General features: G+C 42.4%; 1 long non-coding RNA gene across 1 annotated transcript; it reads right to left on the minus strand.

Moving 5' to 3' along the window:
* Window positions 1-735: 735 nt before the first annotated feature.
* On the minus strand, window positions 736-23105 carry LOC116236516 (uncharacterized). The gene is made up of 5 exons (XR_016460744.1): window positions 22876-23105; window positions 20681-20802; window positions 13319-13659; window positions 4577-5204; window positions 736-3970 (listed from the first exon to the last, which is right to left on the minus strand). It is a non-coding gene; the product is annotated as an uncharacterized LOC116236516 (long non-coding RNA).
* Window positions 23106-23155: the final 50 nt, after the last annotated feature.

Here is a 23155-nt window from a genome sequence, read left to right on the forward strand (position 1 = left end):
TGATTTACTGTGAGAAGATGGTGTTTTCCTATCTTTTCATCTTCATACTGCCTCTATCCAGGGCTCCCAGCACAAAGCTGCTATTAGTTTTCATAGCTACCAAACCCCTAATTTTCTTCTTTTCCAACATGTGAGCTACTTGCATCAGGCCACCTGCAGCACGGATACCTTGGCAGGCACAGAAAGGATCAGCCATACTGATAGAGTAGGGTGCAATCAGATAAGAAAAGTGGCTAGTGGAGTATGTGGCTGTTTTTAACAGGGGAAGTAAAGAATAGGTATGGTGGTCATGTGGTAGAAAGGCACGAGCCTGGCTGGAGGAAAAGGAGTCTGAGAAATCCCAGGGCTTACAGACTTAGAGCTTGGGAATACTGGGTCCAGAAGGCTTAGCTGTGGGCACAGCTGCATCATGATTCAGACAATAAAGAGCACCAGTGCTGCCAGCCATTTTAACTTTAATGTAAGCTTCATAATAGTTCTTAAAACCTCACTGTTAGAGTTGTCCTGACACACAAAAATTCCTTCCTTCCTTCCTTCCTTCCTTCCTTCCTTCCTTCCTTCCTTCCTTCCTTCCTTCCTTCCTTCCTTCCTTCCTTCCTTCCTTCCTTCCTTCCTTCCTTCCTTCCTTCCTTCCTTCCTTCCTTCCTTCCTTCCTTCCTTCCTTCCTTCCTTCCTTCCTTCCTTCCTTCCCTCCCTCCCTCCCTCCCTCCCTCCCTCCCTCCCTCCCTCCTTTCCCTCACTCCATCCCTCTCTTCCTTCCTCCTTCCCTCCCTCCTTCTTCAGTCCCTCTCTCCCTCTCTTCCTCTCTCCATCCCTTCCTTCCTTCCTGTCTCCTCCTTTTTCTCTCTCCCTCTTTCCTCCCTCTTCTTATCTCTTTTTCTCACCCCAATGCTGTGAAAAGCATAAAAGGACAGGCTGCATTCTCAGAGGACCCAATTACAAATAAAAGCTAACTTCCATGCTTCCTTGACCTCCAGTGCACCCTTTTTAAACAGTATCACATAGTTATATACAGAAAAGCTGTTGTAGAGTTCCTAGTGTTTTTGGGTTTGATGCAGCTGAAATTCTTTCAAAGATGTCAGCCTTGAGTTATTTCTGTCCAATGGAAGGGAATTAGATATGTGAGAGTACTAGGGCAGTTGGATGCTGTTACTCACAGTGAGTCAAATTCAAACAACCAAAACAAAAAATATCTGTATAGGGACAACCACTGATAACCAGAGGTTTTAAATTAGATCTTTAATACAGGAGGAAAGAGGTGTGGAATCAAATTGGAAAGCTATTAATAAAACTAGTGACCATGGTGCAATGGAGTACTTGAATGATCAAACAAATATGAGTTTATAAGAAAGTTGGAAAACTCTAAAAGAAACCTAATTTGCAGCATATCTGTCTGCAATCCTTCTGATAGAGAAAACAAAATGGAGACAGAAACTGCTTGTGTGCTTTAGAAAGACTGCCTGTCAGACTCGATTAAAGTCCACAGGAAAATACAAAAACAGCAAGAAAACAGAATGAGTTAAGGATAGCCAAAGGGGCACCAGATAAAATGAATACTGTACCAAAGAGGAAACAGACCTCTTTCTAAAAAGGGATGTGAAATAAATGCTTACAAAATAAGAATAATACAGAACTATTTTCAAACTTCTTTGTAGAAAGAAAAATGAAGATGGAGTGCTGGCAATTAAGAAGTATTGATAACATTTTAGGTGTTGATGAAAAAGCGTGCAAAAAAAATATTTGTTAAATTAGCTGCCCTGACTAAATTCATCCATATTATTGAAGGAAATTTTATTGAATTGCCTATTATTTCTTATGTCTCAGAGAAAAGGGAAAGTACACTAAGATGGGGAAGATCCAGCTTGCCAGTTTAATCAGGGAGGCGTGATGTAGGTATTGAATGTCCCATTATAATCAGCAGCAATGTAAGACTTCATTCAGCTCTCACATACAGACATGGCCTGATGGCCCCAGAGGATATGAGATGCGTGGTGGGGAGTGATGGATGTGCCACAGGAACTACAGGGATCCCATGTCTCTCTGGAGCACAGAGCTGGAGGCCAGACAGGATGGGACCTGTCTCAAGTATCTCAAAGTGCTCCAAGTATCTCCATTTAACCAACTGAGTTGAGAGCCTGGAGCAGGAGTTACTTCCAAGGAGAGCTCCAAATGTCTGTCTTCACACCAGCTAGATGTTAAAGTTCCTACCGTATTCCCTCAGCGGACAAACAAATCAGTACAGTTACTGACAGATAAAAATCCTGTCTAAAATGATGTCAGCCAGTTTTTATTTGGGCGTGGTGAAATCACTTTCCAGGGACAACAGTTAGAAATACCGCATGGCCACAAATGATGAGTCTGTAAGAAACCCCTACCAAAAGCCCAATGGATTCTTGTTCCTTTTAAGTCTGCCAGATTGCTCCTATCCTCTGTGTCCTGCATTGGGGTTTGCTAGAGAGAGGTGGTTCTATTTAAAAGCCAAATCCACATCATCATCTAAAGGCCCCATCACAAACACCATGGCACAGTAGGCTCAGCTTGTGACCTCCTCTATTTGCTGCCTTCTTGGTGTGAAACAAATCACAGTTCCTTCCACTCTGGGGCTGTGTGGAGCAGGCTGACATGAGCAAGGCCTTATAGCACTTTGGGGGAGAGATGGCTGGTGGAGACACAGGGTGCTCAATCCGAGGGGAAGCAGAGAAAAACCTCCTTCAACAGCTCTGAAACATAACAGTGCAGCTCTATCACTTCTGCTGAGGTGTGAGGGAAATAAAATGCCAAAGAGAGGGGGAGGATTCCTCTGAGAGAGATGTGAGTGCCACTGGAAAGTGGTCAGTATGAAGAGATGAAAGTGAACATCTGAGCAGGAGTTCCATGAGGATGACATCTGTGAAATTACAGGAAGGAATTTGGAAAAACCTGCTTCTTGTATATGGAGGGAGCAATAGCACATTGTAAGGCAGGAGATCTCTCGCAGGTAATAACTTGTACCCCTGTGGTGGTACAACTGTGGTGAGATGTTCACACTGTAGCTTAACATGAGTCACAGCTCTGGCAGATGCACAAACAGACCCTGTGTGCACCTTGATTATGACATTATTTTCATCTGTAATGCAAGTTTATGTAAGGTGTCTGGTAAGAACGTGGTAAAGTCTAACTTAATCCTCAAGAAACATGATAGGATTTTTTTGTTGTTTTTGGGTTTTTTTGGGTTTTTTTGTTTGTTTGTTTGTTTGTTTTTTTTTTTTGCATTAGCAAATAAATAAAATTCTGAAGTACTCCTTTATGGTCAGCATGACTTAAATTTCAAGTGTTTCTACAGTACAGTACAGCACTTTTCAATGCGACTTGGGAATTCATGTAGTTATCTTATAACCAGCACAGACTGGGGTCAAGAATGTGACCGTCCACTATGAATAGTTCCCACTTACAGCTTCAGTACATATATTTTTAGAACTACTTATTTTTGGCTTAATGCATCTAGTGGTGGGGTAACTGGATTTTTTACTCTTCCTGTGCCCACTTTCCTTTTAAAAAGCATGGACTGCTGTCTACTCGGGGTGTGATAAAATGCTTTTGACATTTCTCTTGTTTTCACTTAAAGATGAGGAAAGAGTGAGTTTGGTATCTGTGTATCTGTGTATTTGTATGTCCATTTATTATCTGAATATTCAGTGACAGAATCTGCACAAGCAAATGAGGGACACAACTATACAAACCTATTGAAAAAAAAATGGGCCATGTGTGGGTGTGTGCATCTAAATATTTTAGGAGCTGAACAATCACCCTGGAGAATTTTAGGTTAGAGATAGACAAATTATATGTCCATCTGAATCTTCATGTAAGCAAAGTCTTAGAGATGAATAGTCATAAAACCACTCTGTTGCCATTCTCAGAGGCAGTGGATGTGCTGGTACCCTGTGTGTGCTTCCTGAAGTGCTGTGCTCAATGGGGCTTCCTGCTTTTGCAGCTGTGGAAAAAAAAAAAAAAAAAAGAAAAGAAAAGCAGCCATAAGGTCAGTCTGGGCTGAGATTCTAACTAAAAATATTGTTAATGATCTATTTAAGTGCTGCAGTACAACAAATGTTAACAGTGGCATCACCGCTGAAAGAGCATCTACATTCAAAGTTAAAAAAAATAAAAATCCTTCTGAACCTGGAGATTTCTCTTTATCTATGATGTTACAGTTAAAGGAACCAAGAGACAACACCATGAAATGGGCTGCCAAAGGCTAATAGTCTGAGGTTCTACTACAGACAGCACGTGTGGACTCAGGCACTTGCTGTGACTGAGCCTGAAGCACATCACTTGTTTTCCAGACAGCAGCCTGGCCTCACATTCTAAGAGACCTCTTGGTGAGATGGTGAGATGACTAATATTTAAGTGTCACGTGCTGAACTTTGGCCACAACAACCCCATGCAATGCTACAGGCTTGGGGCAGAGTGGCTGGAAGACTGTGTAGAGGAAACAGAGCTGGGGGTATTGGTCAGTGCTTGGCTGAACATAAGCCAGCAGTGTGCCCAGGTGGCCAAGAAGGCCAATGGCATCCTGGCTTGTATCGCCCTCTACACCTACCTGAAGGGAGTTTGTGGCAAGGTAGGGATCAACCTCTTCTCCCACATAAGTAGTGATAGGATATAGAAGGAATGGCATGAAGTTGTGCCAGAGGAGGTTCAGGTTGGATATTAGGAAAAATTTCTTCTCCAGTAGAGTGGTCATGTGCTGGAATGGGCTGCACAGGCAGCTGGTGGAGTCATAATCTCTGGAGGTGTTCAAGGAATGTTTAGATGTTGTACTAAGGGACATGGTTTAGTGGGGAAAAAATGGTGATAGATTGATGGTTGGATTGGATGATCTTGGAGGTCTTTTCCAACCTCGTCGATGATATGATTTTGTGATTACCTTCTGGCTTCCTTGTAGTTAGTCCTAGGCTGGTCTTCCATATCCACTTAAGTTACTGCCAGCATTGGAACACTCCTTTTTAATTAATGGGTGAGTTGATGATCTCATCATCATTTGTTACTTTTCAATAAGTGCAGGCCTGAAGTGATGCAAAGCCACTGCATCTAATGTCTGTGTCTGTTTGTCTCCTCCAATGGCAGGCTGGGCTGTGGCGTGGGGCAGGAGAGGGATGTGCTCAGCTGTGCATGTGGGCAACATGCACGGCTAACAGCAACTCCTGGAGCCAGTCTAGCAAAACCCTCTGAAAGACAAACAAATAGCAGCTTTTTGCATGACACACCTACAAGAGAGCATCATTCATTCCAGAGATGTTGGCAGATTATACAGTGATTCTTACTGGATTTCTGTCAAAAATTACACATTTGTTTTTTTGCTATCAATGGAGATTTTTCTGTTTTGTCTACAAACTTGAAGAAGCATCCCAGGAACACCTTTCCCTTTCAGTTCCTGCTCATTCTTATTGGGATGGAGAGGAGAGGAGAGGAGAGGAGAGGAGAGGAGAGGAGAGGAGAGGAGAGGAGAGGAGAGGAGAGGAGAGGAGAGGAGAGGAGAGGAGAGGAGAGGAGAGGAGAGGAGAGGAGAGGAGAGGAGAGGGCAAATGCCTCTCCACCTGTATTTTGCAATGGTGGTGTCTGAGCTGGCATATATCAAGCCCAGAAGTACTGCGGACTGGTCTCAGTGTAGAGCATAGAAGCTGGAGCATGCTTATAGAAATCTGTGAACTAGAAACTATAAACTTCCTTATTTTGTTTTCTTTTGGGATTGTTAAGTAGTTTGCCTTGTGCGTTACAGTGCCATTGAATCAGGCAGTTCTCTCTCTGGTTCAGCCCCATGCAGAGTTGTTGGTGCAACCAGAAAAAACAGCAAATGGCCCAGCCTAGTTGATCATGAGAAGATATCCATGCCTATAAAGGTCTGCAGGAAGGTTGAATCCTCCTAGAGCAGCAAAGCACAGTAGAGCTGACTTTGAGCTATTGGCCTTACAGCTCTCCTAGCATCATTACTATGCAACTTTTCTGGCTAGAAAGTCTCCAAACCACCGATGCTGGGAAACACTAGGGGAGAAGCAAATAAGCCCAAGCTGTGTTATCTACCCTCAGTGGTCTCTATGGGCAGCACCTGTGTAGTGCCCCTTCTCCATGTATCCCCACCCTGCTGATCCCAGAGATGCTGAGCAGTGTCCGTGAGGCTGTCCCTGCTTCTGTGCGTGGGAGGAATGTGCTCTGACCGGAGAAGATGCCTTCATGCACAGATTTCGGAAAGCATGTTTTCTTCATCAGTAAACAAACTATGAGTCATTGGCAGTCACATGGGAGAAGATGAGATTACAAAGAATGTATAAGCAAATAAATTAGCTCCCTTTAGTCATGGCAACAACTCAGCGTTTCCACCCAAATGTTTTATTCCAATTCATCTTTCTCGCTTTATTTTTGTAACGCTGTTGTCCTTCTACTTTGGGAAATTCTAATAGAGTTTGTTCAAAAATTTTTCAAAATGCAGTTCTTGTGTAAGACCATATTTGGAGACCTGGTCTTTATTTTTTGACACTTACGTGCTAGGGGACAGCTGTGGGGAAGGAACAGAGCGGAGATCCTCCCTTCCCTGATGATGCTGCAGTTGTTGGTGTAGCATTTGCCACTCAACATGGGAAAGTAGCTCTTACCCTATGGATGTCTCTGCTCAACCCCCACCCCAAATGTGGATGTGTGAATCTCTATCTGTAGGAGCAGCTTTTGAGGTTTGCTGATCCCTGTCCTCAAGCACAGATGTTGGAATACTGCAGTCCCAAGAACCATCCCTCTCTGGGGACATCTCTATTTAAAAACACAGTTCTGTTCCAATCTGTTTCCATTACATCTGCATTTTAGACTAGTTGATGCAAAGTGTTCTTTTTTCCACAGACCCTGCAAACACAGAAATCTTGTGGGAGAGCTGGGTGTCTCTCCTTGTTTGAAGTTCTGTTCTTTCAAAGGTGATGTCCTGATAATAGGTAGCAAATAGTCTAAAAATAACATAAGCTCTTGAATAAATTGAATATTTATTAAAATCCTACAGCATCAGGCTATGTCAAAAATACTCGCTGATGCATGGAAAGTTGGAAATTTTTGGAATCACTTTCTGATTTAAATACCTTTTAATACAGTCCTCATCTATAGGCTGCCACAAGTAGATGGTACATTTTTCAACTAAAATGGGAAAAAGGCTTCAGAGGCCATTTTAGAGAAATGAATTATTCAAATATTACTTTTATTCATACATTTTCCCAAAGCTATTTTCCCATCAATTTTGTCCCTCCTTAAACGAGATCTAAGAAATTTAGGTAGATGGCATATCCACCTTTTCTAGCACACTCTCCAAGTTTTCACTAGAAGTAATGCCTCGTTATAGATTATTAATAATAAAAATAATAATAAGGTTACTATAACTGCTTCTGTATGTGAATGATGTTGTTGCATATACCTCTTCTAACTGTAGAACTCAATGCTAATCCAAATCATCCAAGCAATGGTGTATTCTTGGTAGATGAGACTGAAGAAGTATGCAAGCAGCCAACAACAGTAATAGAAATTGGCACAGGCTGCCCAGGGAGGTGGTGCAGTCACCGTCCCTGGAGGTGCTCAAAACCGTGTGGATGTGGCACTGAGGGATGTGGTCAGTGGGCATGGTGGGGGTGGGCTGATGGTTGAAATAGATGATGTGAGAGATCTTTTCCAACTGCAATGATTCTATGATTCTATGAAATCTCATCACGCTGTAAATGAATCGATTATTTTGTTTTATTTTTCAAGTCACTTTCATCTTTTCTTCCACTGTGTATCACTTATTTCCAATGGCAACATATTATTGAAAATATTGTTTTCAGTCATTGAGAAGGGATAATGTGAGGGAAGGAGAGAGAGAACAGCAGCGTGGAAGGAGCTTTAGCCCCTGTGACCATCATCAGCCAGTGCAGCAATTGCTAACATGGCAGGTAATGGGCCTGCAGCTGTCTCTTCCCTGCTGTTTAGACAAAGAGCCTTCTTTTTCCTGGTCTTGTAAAGATCTTCAGGCTGCAGTAAATTAAAACTAGCCTGCTAAACTCTCAAGGCTCTCCAAACTGGGAGACATTGTTAGTAAAGGTTTAAACTGGGGACATAACAGATTATTCATGCAGGAAACTTAAAAGGCTGTGGGATTTGTTCCAGTATGGTAGATAAGTTTTTCATTATCGGCGGTAGCAATAATCATAATCTTAGTTCTGTGGTTCAGTTTATGGAGGTTATAATTTATGATGAAAGAGTTTATACTTCACAGTAAAAGTGAGGGGACAGCAAAATTCTGTTAAAGGTAATTAACTCCAGGGATGTAGAGCTGAAGGCCACGCTGACAAGCATAAGATGAACAAAGAGAAAAATCTATATGGATGACAAGTTTTATACTCTTTCTTCTAGCAGGTCAACCTTAAGGTGTATATTTTTTTTTTTAATTGACACTCTTGATGAATCAGTTTAAATACTGCAAACCCATGTTCCTGTTATTGTTGATGATGATAAGGACATCTGAGAATGAAATCTGAACAAGAACAGGGCAGGTGGAGCAATATGTGGGTGAGAGCACTTCCTCTGCACAGAGCAGGGTAAGACAGACTGTGTGTAAACAAGTGATGATTCATTGTCTTTCCTTTGAATGAAAAGAGCTAATTTGGCTCTAAATTCTCCACGCTTCTTCAGTTTGAGTGCAGCACTGATTCTCCAGCACTCTGAGATGCTTTCCTGGCAGACTGCAGCTGTTGTATCCCTCGAAAGGGACCAGACTGAATAAATCACAGCTCCTGCTTTACTGTTTGTTGTTTGCTGTTATTTGGATTTTTTTTTTTCCTTCTTCTTTCAGGGCTGGAAAGTAGATCTTTATAAAGGAGTCTCATGGAGAAAAAATAAATTAATGCTTTCGAAGCAATTCATCTCATTTGAGCTGTTCATTTAATAGAGAGGAAAGAGATTAAAAACCAACTCTCCGAAGCCTGGCTCTGGTGGAGCAAGGAGCTAAGACATTACCCATCTCTGCTTGTCAAGATCTAATGCTATTAGTCCCCTCGCTGCTGTATAACACATACGTGGGGTTAGTAGTTAAGGGATGGATATTATTTAGATTATAGATAAGGTAAGAAATTGAAGGCTGAGTTTATTTTTTGTCCACATCCAAACTGTCAAAAGCACCTGAAGCAAAAGAATTTTAATTCTTATTTGATGAATGTAAAAATGGTTTATCATCCTGTTGAGACAGTGGATGGGAGCAGTGGAATCAGGAGCTTTGTGGTGAATTTTATCTCCAGTAATGAATTGCTTCCTGATCAAAGGCAACACTCCTAACTTCTATATGCCATAATTTCTTTGTCCTAAATGTAGCTCTGTATAAACTGCCCCTGCCTCATGGGAAACTCTAGAAATGAGCAGAAGTGTATGTATGAAAAATACTATATTAGTGCTGCTATTACTGATATTTAGGCTGATGTTTTCTTGCTTAAGTATCCAAAACATTTTCCTCACTATTTTCTTTGCCATTTACATGTGGCCCAGCACAGGAAGATTCAAGCAATGCTTTGAAAGAGACAGTAAAGTCACCCAAAAGACCCAAGTCCTCTTTCTTTATATATTTAAAATCATTTGTAGCCAGAGTTTGTTGGTTTGTTTGTTTGAAGAATCTGATATTTGCAGAACGTTTGGAAGGGTTTTGTATTTTCTATCTTTTGTGTAGCTCTGAGACTTTTGGATGGTCACAACATAGGCAAAGTTAACTAGTAGAGTCACACAGAAAATGCAAGAACTTGTGGGCTTCAGAGCATTTCTTTCAGTAAGGAAAGTTTATACAGCTTATGGAAGAATAACTGAGGAAATTCAATTTCTGCAGCTTTTGTATCTCATTTCCTCAGTTATCCTGTCCTCCCCTGAGCTCTACCCTTTCTTTAGGAGCCCAGAGCAAATAGGGAAAAATGTACTGAATGTAATGGTTGGTTTGGGAAATTCTTCCAAAAAGGAATGTTTGTCCATTATGAGTGGCCATGTGCTGCATTTATTTTAGAGTACTTTTTTTTCTTTGGCTGTAAAGACACGGATACTTAAATAGCCTCTGTTTCTCAAAATGTTGTGGTTTGACTGAGTGTTTCAGACTAAGATGATGAGTTACATGGGTACTACAGATGAGGGTTGTTGTGGTCCTCCTACCTGTGTGTTTTAGGCTGTAATGCGATCACTACAGTAAGGATGTATTCACTGTCCCTTCCTCTTCACAGCCTCAAATACATCCACCAACCAATCTGCCAAACCTGACACTGCATTCTGCCTATGAATGTGGCTCTTCCTCCCACGAGGACTTTCTTATGAGGAGATGGTTGTTCTTTAGTTTTTACCCCAACAGTTGTATTATTACTGCTTATGTGCTGCTGTAGATATAGGTGATACTGTATAGGAAAGCATAACAAAATACGGCTTTGACTGGGGCTGCAATTTAAAGTCATGTGAACAATATGAGCCATTCTTATAGCCTCACCTATAGAGCTCACAAGTCTAGTTCAGCTGGTTCTCTACCAATCCTAAGTTTTTGATGTGTATGTGTTTCTCCTAAGCAATAAGTCTAGCATTTTATACATGGTTCATCATCCTAATATCTGAACTAGTGAGTACTTAAAAACCTGCAGCACAATTTTTCTATGTATGAATAAGAGATGCATACTTCCAAGACATATATCAAATGATGAGATGTCTCCTCTCTTTACCTGCCTGAGCTGTGAGAGATCTATCTGTAGTTTATGGTTCTGTTTTATAGCAGATACATTTTATTTCCTCAGACTCAATAAAAGTGAATACAGAAATCTGTAATTGTATTTGATTAGTCATTTATATTCTAAATGGCAGCACTGCATCATGTGGAATAGGAAGAAAAATGCCTAAAAAATAACAAGATTTCTTCCTGTGTATGAACTATTTCTTCTAAGTCTGCCTGCATGTGAACAACTCCCTTGACCACCTTATCAGACATAATGATTACACTGCTCACTTAGCAAGCAGTAAATGAATGGAAGTGTTATTAAATTCATTTGTCAAAGCATTTGGATGGGGACATGTCCTATTCTCTGTAAAAGGAACACTAAGAAGAACATGAAACAGCAGAAAACAAACTTTGCAGGAGAAGTTCGATCTTCCAGTGATGCTCTGGCACACTGAGTCTTCTGAGCAGGTGGAGTTAGCCTGGGATTCCTGTTTGACAGGGTCAGGGCATGGAAAGGAGTAAAGCAAGCATTAAGCAAGCAGAGGGCAAGGTTACTTCCTCCATCCTTCCCTTCTCTACACAGACTTAGGATCAGTCACATTCCTTCCACTTCTTTGTACCAGAGAACTTAGAGAAATTCATTTGCTAATCCTGCCCCCAGCCTCCCTCTTCTCTAAGTGATCTTCCAATAATTTGGAGATAAAGACTCTACCTCCCTTTCTGCACCTGTTTTTTACTTTTCATTTTTACCAACAAAATGCTGCTCCCAAAGGATGATGTTTCTTCATTAAATCCACTTCCAGCAAAAGTACATAAAGGATTTGTTCGTAATACAGGAGAATCTGTAAAATAAGATATTTGTGCTAGGTTTTTCCTTGTCTAAATAAAACTGTCAATTGAATCTGAAGAAATTAGATAGCTGCTCAGATAACACAGCAAATGTTCCAGAAAACTGGGGAGAATGGGAAGGTTGGTTCTCCAGTCAGTCACAGATGACAGACGAACATCTTGCTGCCAGCAGCCATGCAATGGTTTGTGAAGGGTTGGCTAGGATGGCTCACAGCACTCCCGTGGCCATTCAGAAGGGACAGTATGGGGGCAGTGACTCTATGTGACATTGCTTTGGCTTCCTGATTGCATGAATGGAGCTCAATGACTTGCTTAGGGCTGGATGTGATGAAAGGCCAGCGTGACTAACAGCAGGTTGTGTGCTGTTACAGTGCCAACACCCAACATGGCAGCTCCACATCTTCCTGTCTGACTCCAGGACACACGGCACGTGCCTGGGACCATCCCCAGTCCTGATGTCATGTCTGGGTCTCACTAGCGAGTCAGTGGGGAGGGCCCTGTGTTGCTGTGAGAAGGCTGTGGACTGGGACAGAAGGATGGAGGCATGAGCCATCCCCTCTTTCTCTGGAGCCGACTGTTTTGGTGGCTGCATCTGCAACCTCACACTGAGGCTCTGTAGAGTGAAGAATGTTGGCACAACTTTATTAAAAAAAAGATGCATGAGTGTTTTCCTGAACATAGGCAGCTGTCCAAGTAGTGACATACGGCCTAGATAGCAGCTACTGGGGGATATGTCCATACTAGATGCATTCCCTCCTAGCTTTGAATAAACTTTTCATACCAGAGTATAAACATTTATGATTTAATCTAGGAATTAGCCCCAGGGAAACCACAAATGTCTAGAGTAAAGTCTGCATTTGTTGCAGATAATCAATTGCTGGTCAGCAAATAATTAATCTGATTTAAAGAGGTCTCTTTAGTAAAGAAAGCTGAACACACGCAGATCTGCACTGTTGCAGGAAAAGAACTGGGACAAAACACAGCTCCAAAAGGAGCACACAGCTTCCTTTTTTTGTATCAATGTACATAGGGAGCAGAGAGCTAACTGGTCTATGGCATACCTGCCTGCCAGAAGGAAAGGGGCTGCCAGGTGAGGACACACAAGCAGAGATACACAAAAACAACATCCATTTATCTGAGAGAAATCCACCGGCACATATATTCCCCAAACTGCTGAGTCTGATATAGTACCTTTAATTCCATGATTTTTGCCTGTACACAAGTCTATCATATTTAATTAACACAAATAAAAGACATAAGCTGGAAGCATCTTGAGATTACAGCTGAAAAGTCAGGTAGATTTGCTAGGTCTAATCTTGAATGATAGCAAAAGAGATACATAGGCCTATTTGAGACACAAATCATTTTCCATAAATGTTGCTAAATAGACTTATGAAGAAGAAGAAGAATAAAATGAAGAAGTGAAAAGAAAAAAAGGAAAAAGCAATAAAAAAAAAAAAAAAGAGAGAAAGAAGAAAAAAAAAGAAAAAGAAAAAAGGAAAAAAAAGTAAAAAGAAAAAAAGAGAAGTTGTTTGACAGTTAATTCTTCAGCCATTTTCCTCTCTTTTTGAGCTGGCACTCCACGATAGCATTTCCATTATGTGCTGTCTCTGGTGTATTGCTATCAAAGCACACAGAATTTTCCCATTGAGTGGAAAATTGGCAAGTCCTTCTTGTTTACAACTGCAAAGGTAACAACTTTGATAAAGTAATGGTCACAATTATGCCACTTTTAGCTAAATTGTGAGGAAAATAACTTACCCTTCCGTTAGCCTGGCCTGTGGACCTGAGTGTGCTATTCTGAAAAACAAGACTGATTTTGCTTTTCAGAGTGTCAGCACTCAGAGGGCTGTACTCACTTAGTGACTTCCTGGCTCCAGCGTATCAAAAAGCAAAAGGGTTCCCTCTGCAAGTGTTTGAGGTTTTTCACTGTAATCGGTGCTCTCAACAAACTCGGTTTTGGCAGAAGAGTGTGAGGCTGACTTCATTTCTGCGCTGCAGGTCGAAGGCTGAAAGTGAAATGCTGGGCTTGAAGGCAGCCAGATTTTAGAATCCTCCCACAGTAGTCCCCTCTGGCCCTGCTTTGTGTTTCTTCTTTGGTCCTAGGTGTTCAGAAGCACGTGAGAAAACACAGCATTACATTACTTCAGTGCTTTCCCTTCTTGAATCTCAAAGCAAGATCATCAAGCCTCACAAAGCATCTGCGAGGAGCTGAAGCACCATTCGTTTTTCTGAGCAGAGGTAATGCAGTTTTTGGGTGCCCACATAGAAACACTTGGAAGGTTCAGAGATATGAATACCAGGCCATCAGCCACTGGTATTCGTAGCTCATGACCCCAAATGAGCAGAGTTAAAATGTGATGATTATTTTTATTTATCTCCTAGTGAAAAAAAAAGGAAAGAAAGAAAGAAAAAAGCTTAGGAGTACGCATGTTTAGTTTTGAGAGCAATAAACTATTTGTTGCCTTTTTTTTTTTCTCTGAAGAAAGTCAAGACCTAACTAAAGATGGGATTTGGGTTGTTTGGTCTCTAAGTAAAAAGCAAAAAGTACACACCATATTGTGTGACTCACGGCGAAACTGCAAGAGCAGATGAAATCAGTGAAAGCCAATTTCCTGTAAACAGTTTCAAAGTTGCAGACATTGAGGTACATGGTAGCACAGTGTTAGGCACTCAGTAGGAGAGGATGTCGCCAATGCACGCTGTCCTACCATGGGTATACTGCACTGAGCAAAGAACCGCCTGGTCTGTAACATCTGTAGGTCTCCATGAACAATGTCATCCAGACCCAAAGGCACAACACATTCCCTCTGGCTTGGCTAAATCTCAGGAATTCCTCTCCTGTGGGTATTTTGGTGGAGAAGGCCCAGTGACTGGGAGGTTTGGGGCAGGAATGGGGAGAATGCAACCACTCCCCGTTAGTGTTTATCCCACCCACCCTCCCACGGAGCTTCTGGAGTTGGCAACTGGCTGCAGCCATGCTGACAGAGATGTGATGAGGCTGAGGGAGAGAAGGACCTCTGGTTCTCTGCAGGTTTCCCTCTGGGTGAATGAACCTACTGCTTTGTGGGGTTCAGGGAGAGCACATGGGCTGTTGTCTGACTGACCTGTCAGAACCTACTGGTGTTGACATAAAGCAGATGAACTGCAAGTTAAAATTGCTCCATTGTTTGCCCTGCAAGCTAGGGACCTCACCAACCAAGCCCCAGGAGGGCAGCAGGATGCTGTAGTGGCGAGCTCTGAAGAAAGCCTTCCAGCAGATCAAGAGAAAGGCACCACATGAACATTTGTGACACCACATGCATTTAAATGTTGATGGGTAGGTAATTTAAAACTCAGAATAGAACCTGCCAGTACTAGATTAAACATCTCCTCAACACACTGGACCACAGCAACCACATCTAGTGCCTGATCCAGTGGGTGGCAACCCTGCCCGCAGCAGGGGGCTGGAACTAGATGATCTTAGAGGTACCTTCCAACCCAAGCCGTTCTATGATCATATGATTCTATGATTTTCTTTCTGGTGTTCTGAGGATGGCAGCAGCACAGTGTCTGGCCACATGCTTTACATCCCTCCTGCCTGCTGGCAGACCCCGCAATCTCTGCTGAAGAGGGGTTTGGCTGTGAGAGTGGTGACATTTCAAACCAGGAATTTGCAGAGCTATGAGGACCGTTTGCCTGGCGCCGCCTATTTCTTGCCAGCAGCAGGATTTGTTCTGAAGAATGCTGTCAGCTTCTCCTCCTCGTTTGGGAGATGACATCGGCTCAGATGCACATCCAGATTCTTTTTGTTTCATATGCCCATGTAAGTTCGTACACCGCAGATAAATACGCCTTAACTTACATTAGCACGACACAAGTGTTTGCCTAATGAGTGACAAAACCATAAATTCAACAGATCCACCCCATATTAAAAAAAATAAATAAAAGGCACCTGATTCATATCAGTTGAGTGCTGGAATTTTCAACTAAATCAGAATTGACAGAGCCATGACTGAGTCACAGCACTGAAATGTACCACCTGTATGCAGTGCCCGCCATGCTTTACATCTACAAATTAGCCCTCCATCATCCTGGTGAACTATAATCACATAAAACACAGGAGTGCTAAATTGCCCGAGCTTCACCAACTAAGGTAAAGCTATAGAGCACTTTGGTGACAGTGACAGATAGAAAACAAAGCCACGAACACTGATTTCTGAATTATTTCCCTTGTCTCTAGACAATACCTGTACGTAATAGAGATCAGCTAAAAGAATGGTGGTGGAGCAGATCTGAGGTTAGATATGCTCAACCATTTGCTATTGCCAGGCTGTTGTCTTTGCAGTAGCTGTTGAAAAATGGATTGGTTTAAAGCTAAAAAAGAAGAAAAAAAAAAAAAAGAAACCTATAACCATATCCTGCAACCTGATTATCTTATCAGCTCTTCTGTGACAACTAAAAATAAGCTTTTTCTTTCCTTAAAATAATGAACTGTACAGAGAATAAGGTCTACTTAAAATACAATCAAAATTCAAAATAAATCTTGCTTTATCTTCATTTCAGTTAACAAACTGCATTTATCAGCTTAACAATTGAGTGTTTTCTGATTTCTTTTCTGTATTATTTGTATTTGATCAGTGTTTTTTACACTGCTGCCTTGTATTCAGTTTTTCTATTATGAATAAGCGTTCAGCAATTTAAATTATAACTGATGGAGTCACAGGACAATTTTTCTCTCAGTCATGTTCGCTCCTTATACTATTTTTCTTTCAGCTAATTCTAATTTTAATTAGTTGCGGCAGCAATTGATTGTACTGATGTACTACTATTCAATTAATTCCACAGTGGTGACTGGGGTTATTTGCTGAGTGACAGCCAAATACTGGAGTACAGAGTATTTTACAATAATTACCTACCAGTTCTACTGGAAACAGTGGTATATCATCTTGTATACCCAGATGATGACTTTAAAGTCACATCTAGTTACATTCACCTTGAGTGTTCCCCTGTGTAACAAAGCCTGCTCAAAAACATCCTTGACAAAAGATGTGGCAGGAGGTACATTTTTATTATTTTGTCTTCCTCCGATCTTTTAAAATACGTTTCTTATCAGAAAACAAGGATGTCCTCATTTGTTAAGCGTGGAGAACATAAATTTTGTAAGATGAAGAAAGAATTTTAAAAACATCCTGAAGTTTTCCATCAGAAGCAGGTTCCATCTTGGTTCATCCATTATGTTTTAGCTCCTTCTGTTGCAGATCATGTATATGCAGGGAAAATCATACTTTCCACAATCACTTCACACCGATCACCTTTTTGTCTTAATTCTAGATTGAAATGTAAAATACAGACTGCAGCTTCATGTTTTCTGAACCAGACAAAGAAGACATGGTGATGACCTGTGTAGGCTGTAGGTGATGTTTGATCTGTGTAGGCCAAAGATCTTGTGTAGACGACAGACTAGAATCTCATGTACTGACTGGTACCAATCTGCATTACACATTCAAATACGAAATGCTGCATGAATCTAAACTTCACGCCAGCATGTAATAGCAGAAAACCCCTTTTAGTTTCTCACCTGATTCAGAATTGCCAGCTGAAGCATTCAAAAGTTCGGCCAGGACACAAACCACAAAACTAATAAGTCCCGATTTAAATGCACATTGATTTTTCTTTAATGACAAGTTTCTAAGTTGATAGGAATCAGACTTTCAGGTTTCTCCTGGCAGCTATGGAGGGTGAAAACATTTTCTGAAAGTGGAGCTTCCTGCATAACCTTATCCTTCTTGGTGCTTTAGGAGATACCAGGTGTTACGTATGTTGATGGCAGTACTATAGCAACTGGTCATACATTTTTCAAAGGCAGCCGGCTATGATTAGCCATCACAGAATCACAGAATCACAGAATCACAGAATGGCCAGGGTTGGAAGGGACCTCAAGGATCATGAATCTCCAACCCCCCTGCCACACGCAGGGCCACCAACCATTCCACCTAATGCTAGACCAGACTGCCCAGGGCCCCATCCAATCTGGCCTTGAACACCTCCAGGGATGGGGCATCCACAACCTCCCTGGGCAGCCTGTTCCAGCACCTCACCACTCTCTCCGTAAAGAATTTCCCCCTGACGTCCAACCTAAATCTCCCTTCCCTCAGCTTAAAACCATTTCCCCTTGTCCTGCTGTCACTCACCCTTTCAAAGAGTTGATTACCCTCCTGTTTGTAGGCTCCCTTTAGGTACTGAAAGGCTGCAATGAGGTCACCCCGCACTAAGGTCACTGTTTATAAAAGACATGAGAAGGCTGATAAGGACCTATTTTGCTTCCTTCTCTGTAGTCAAAGAGAGCACTGTGAACTTGTGAGACTCTGACACTGGCTTGAGCTCCAGTGGTGAAGTCAACCCTTGCACCTGGAGTTGGTCCTTCAAGACTGTGGCCAGTGGTTCCTGAGGAAGCTGCAGTGAGAGCTTGGCAAAGGCTCACCAAGATAAGCCTCACCCTTCATCAGAAGGATAAACACCCATATGCACTGAGAAATAAAAGCTCCTCGCAAAGAAACAAACAGCTGTGCAATCTGTAAGACACTCATGCAGCCCGCTGCCCTCTGAGTAAGGTGTAACCTGCTCTGTTTCGCTTCTGTTGCCTCTCCCCATGTGCTTTTCCCCTTGAGGAAGGGACTATCAGCTTGCAGGCCTGAGCAAAGTCCAGCATGGGTAATTTAACTGCCAACATCACCCACCTTGGCAGCACGCTCCACGCCCTGCGCGGCTCTCGCTCAGATCTCACACCGCCCTGCCACACATCGAGGTTGTACTCCTAGCTAGAGAAGTGGCTGGGAGATGCAGTGACCACGTCTCCACAGCCTGCTTAGCAGCCAGCCCCAATAGGATTTGGTATTTAAATGCAAAGCAGAGATTACGCTGCAGAGTCAAGCCATTTAGCAGCAGCAATATTTTGAATTTCAGAACTATATGAAAGATCAGTTTTAACCTTTGAATAGAGTTCAAAATACATCCCTCAGCGCACTTCCACTTTTAAATAAACAGGAGAATCAAGGGCCCTGACATTTCCAAAGCCCACAGCACTGGATTGTTTTCCTTGCAGAAATACACTGATTCTTAGCAACTGTCTACAAAAGATAACAATAGAATTTGTCAAATAAAATACGATCTGGTGATAGATTTAGCTGCAGTTTTACAGCACCTTTGGGTAGTTTTGGCCCATTCAATAGAAGAATTTGGATGTATTTTCAGCTCTGAGAACACGTTCTTCCCCTCAATGATTTTTTGTAAATGTCATTGAAGATGCAGCAGTCATGTAGCAAGTGAGAAAAGCAGCTGTGTTACTGTCAGGCTGAATCAGAATCATTGTGCATATATACTTAAGTGACTCAGCAGTAACTAATTGAGTATTTGGGATCCATCCCCCATTGGTAGCGTTCATGTAATTTCCCTTCATGTGCAGGGGAATCAAGCATATGATTTAAGCAGAGAGTATGTAGCAACAGAAACCCTTTTTTAAGTAGGTGATTATTTATTTATTTATTTGTTTGTTTGTGAGAGAGAGAGAGAGAAAATACAGTGACTTTAAGTGTAAGCTGGGAATTTTTCTGAAAGATGTTATAAAAATGAACCTTTTCTTAAGATTAGAAGTAGAAGCCACTTTGTTTTTTTCCTCAAATACCTCATGTGCCTTTACATCTCTATCTCTTAGTGACATAGTATTACAACATCACTTGTATATATGGAGTTCATTAAGTCACAGATTCCTTTTAAAGAAGGTATTGGGAGGAGGAGTAGTAATTTCTAAAAAGTATGTATTTACATTTACATATATTTTCTCTGCAATGAACTAACACAGAGAAGCAGAATGCCTTTGCTGTCCATGTCCCAACTGAACAACACCGTTTTCCAGATTTTAACACAACATTTCTCCTTCTGATGTCCTCACACTGGTCTTTGGGAGCATGTAGTAGCTCAGAGTCCAGAATGAACAGCCAATTAGAAAAACTGAAGTGTCTAGGTAAAGAGTGAGCTGCTTGCACAGAACATGGAGGAAGCCTTGTCTCAGAGACGGCAATCATGTCCTTGCCACTCTGAGATGTAAATTTATTTGCATGTGTTAGATCTGTAAGATTGGAGTCTGTGGTTGAGATTACAGCCAAGTTTTGGTCAGGGGGAATATAGCACTCTGCTGGGCAGCACAGGTAGCATGGAAAATGAGTGATATAAGAAGGAAAGACAAAGGAAGGAACAAAAGCAAAATGAGGGGGAAAAAAAAGCTTTTTTTTTCAGCCTCTTGTGCAAATTACTGCTATTATTAAGTCATTGCAAAATAAGTGTCACACAACCTTTAGACCGGTCGTTTGCATGTAACTCTATGCCAAGAGTGGTGTAAGGTATACTGTTTCTTTAACCAAGATGAAGAAACATCTTTCTATTTCTGAACCATTTTTGCTTTTATTTTTACTATACAGTTATAGCCTTAGGCTGGGAGAAATATTCATGCTGTTCTCTCCTGTGTATATAGTTTCTAAGGACTGCACCACTCTAATGCATATGCAAAAGTACATGCTTTGCATATTTACTTTCTTTATATGAAATAGCGTGCCCACCACATCATGTACTGCTTTCATGTCTGCACATATCCCCCCAAATTTATCATCTTCTCATATTTAGAATGTAATTCTCATTCGAATCACAAGCAGTCAGATCTTTTTAATAACAGTTATTCCAGAGATAACAGCTAATTATGATATTTCAAAAAGTGTACATTAATATTTCAGTAGGCTCAACATTTTGAAATACTACTCAAAGCAACATTATGGTCTCTTTTACTGGTGAAACAAAAGGATACTTTCAGCAGGCAATCAGAGCACCCTTCAACGTACCACTCCAGTCCCTTTCTACAGTATCTTCTGTTTGCCATAAGCCACACTTTGGCAAAACCAGCTTTAATGGATCTTTCTTAATGCAATTAAATATATTTATCAACAGAATGCTTCACAGTCCTTAAATTGGTCATTTGTCAGAAGACAATGAATTCATTCAAATCCAAGCTTTTCAAACGTTTTTCTTCCATAAATCCTATTAGCATTAATCTGCCAAAGCTAGGTGTGCTTCATCATTTTTTTTTTTTCATACCTGCAAAGCTCTGAGCTCTACTGCCCACTTGTCATGTTGCTGCACACTTTTGGAGGTTGCATGTGGACCAGAGCATCAGCGTGGTCCTGTCGTCCTCCCTACACAGCCTCAGCTCCGTGGTGCTGCAGAACAAATGACAAAATGGGAAATTTTTGTGTGATTAAATCTGCAGGGTGTGGCAAGAAGGGACAGAACCCAAGAAAAAAAAAGAAACCCTAGAAAACAAATTGCGTGCTATGAATGTAAACAAGAGTGAAAGTAAATCACCTCTCCATTATTCCTCCTGCGGAGTATTTCATTCCAAGAACAAGAGACTCATATCTGTAAGTTCTTAAATAGGCAAACCTAGCTAAATTCAGCCTAAGCTTCTGCAGGCCGAGGCCCAGAGGGAGGCTTGAGCAAGACCTCACCTTACAGTGAGGCAGAGGCTGCACAGCAGAATGTAGATTTCTGTTCCTGAGACCCCAAATATTTCCCAGCTCTCAAAAACCAGGGTCAGGTTATGGTTCAGAAAGGGTGATTACAACTCCTCGAAATCAAAGTCAAATGCGTGCACGAAGGGAGTTGAAAAGAAAGGGGCTTTCTGTTCCTCCCTGTGGTGCGCATTTAGTCTTTCTTGGAAGAAACAAGAGGCCACATTTTCCTTTCAGTTTTATCTAGCAGGCATGTGAAAGGCAACCAAGGCTTCCAAAACCATCAATTAAGTGCTGAAAGAACCAGCAGAAGTTCACAAGGGGAAGAGGGAATTATTCACAGATTTCTGAACTATTTCAAACCAAAACACATGAAAATCTTGGGATATGTATTTTTGTGACTGGTTGAAAATCGGTATGAAGTTCTCTCCATTAAGTTCTACATTAGCCCTGGAAACAAGACAACATTTTGTTGGTACTGCTAAATTTACTTTGGGTTTATGCATTTAATAATGAATAATGAGCTGGTAAAAGCCTAAACCAGCACTGGTAGAGCTCAAATCTCTTCTTTAAGAGAGGTTTATGTTGAAAAGTCAATTGTTTTACAATGTCTCAAAGTGACTCCCTCTAGCAGCATTGATTTTTCCTTTTTGAACTCCCTGACTGCCTCCACAAGGACAAACCCTACCCGTTCCCTATCGCCCAGTGGGACAAAGACCCACCGTGGGTTAGCACAACTACTCTGCCGCTGTGAGGCCTCATCTGGAGTATTGTGTCCAGGTCTGGGGCCCTCAGCACAGGAGGGACATGGAGCTGTTGGAGTGAGTCCAGAGGAGGGACATGAAGATGGTCAGAGGTCTGGAGCACCTCTCTACTAGGAAAGGTTGAGGGAGCCAGGCTTGTTCAGTGTGGAGTAGGCTCCAGGGAGATTTCATTGCAGCCTTCCAGTATTTGAAGGGAACAGGAGGGAGATCAACTTTTTACACAGTTTAATAGTGACTGGGCAAGTGGGAATGGTTTTAAACTAGAAGAGGGGAGATTTAGGTTAGATATTAGGAGGAAATTCTTTATTCAGGGGGAGGTGAGGCGCTGACACAGCTGCCCAGAGAAGCTGTGGTGCCCCATCCCTGGAGGCGCTCAAGGCCAGGTTGGATGGTGCCCTGGGCAGCTGAGCTGGTGGGGGGCAGCCCTGCCCATGGCAAGGGTTGGGGCTGGGTGAACTGTGAGGTCCCTTCCAACCCAAGTTATTCTATTATTCTGTGACACAGGGCCCCGGCTGAAACTAGGTCCTGCACCACGATGTGACGAGGCCACAGGTTGAGTCGGTCCTTCATCCCACCACTGATTTCACTCCCAAGACCAGCTTTTAGCAGGTCATCTTGAAGCCCTTGTGGGAAATGCTGGCTTTGATCACTCACGACCAGCAAGGTTGTGGAAGCCTCTCCCTGAAAGCATTCAAGGCCAGGCTGGATGGAACTTTGAGCAGTCTGGTTTAGGAGGAGGTGTCCCTGCCTATAGCAGGGGAGTTGGAACTGGGTGATCTTAAAAGTCCCTTCCAATCCAAACTATTATATGATTCTGTGCACATGGAGGCACAGCAGCTTTCCAGAAGGGCACAATCCTGTGGCAGAAGGTTTTTTTCTACGGGCAGAAAGCCAACCGCTCTGTAACTTCAGCACAAAGGCTGCCGACGGGGGCTGAGATGCAGCCATGCCTCACAGCTGCCCATGGCACACCACTGAGCTATAAAGGGCTGAGGGGGGCAGTTTCGACGCCACATGCCTTCTGTATGCGGACAGCAGGTAAGAGCTCTGGTACCAGCAGCACCACCACAAGCGGGTCCACCATCCCCCGTTTCTTTGAACACTTTCCCTGGGATCTCGCGGTCGGGAGATCTGGGAGGCACCCCCAGCCCCCGGCCGGGCCGGGCCTTCCTGCGGCGGGAGGTGGGGGAAGGAAGGGCGGGGGCGGGCGGAGGAAGCGGCGGCACTCCCGGAGCGCGAGGGGGAGCCCGGGGAGCTCCTCCCGCGCGATCCCGGCAGCGGCAGCGGCAGGAAGGGCA

Source organism: Phasianus colchicus, chromosome 1 (genome assembly GCF_987193195.1).
Source record: "Phasianus colchicus chromosome 1, bPhaCol1.hap1.1, whole genome shotgun sequence".
NCBI lineage: Eukaryota > Metazoa > Chordata > Aves > Galliformes > Phasianidae > Phasianus > Phasianus colchicus.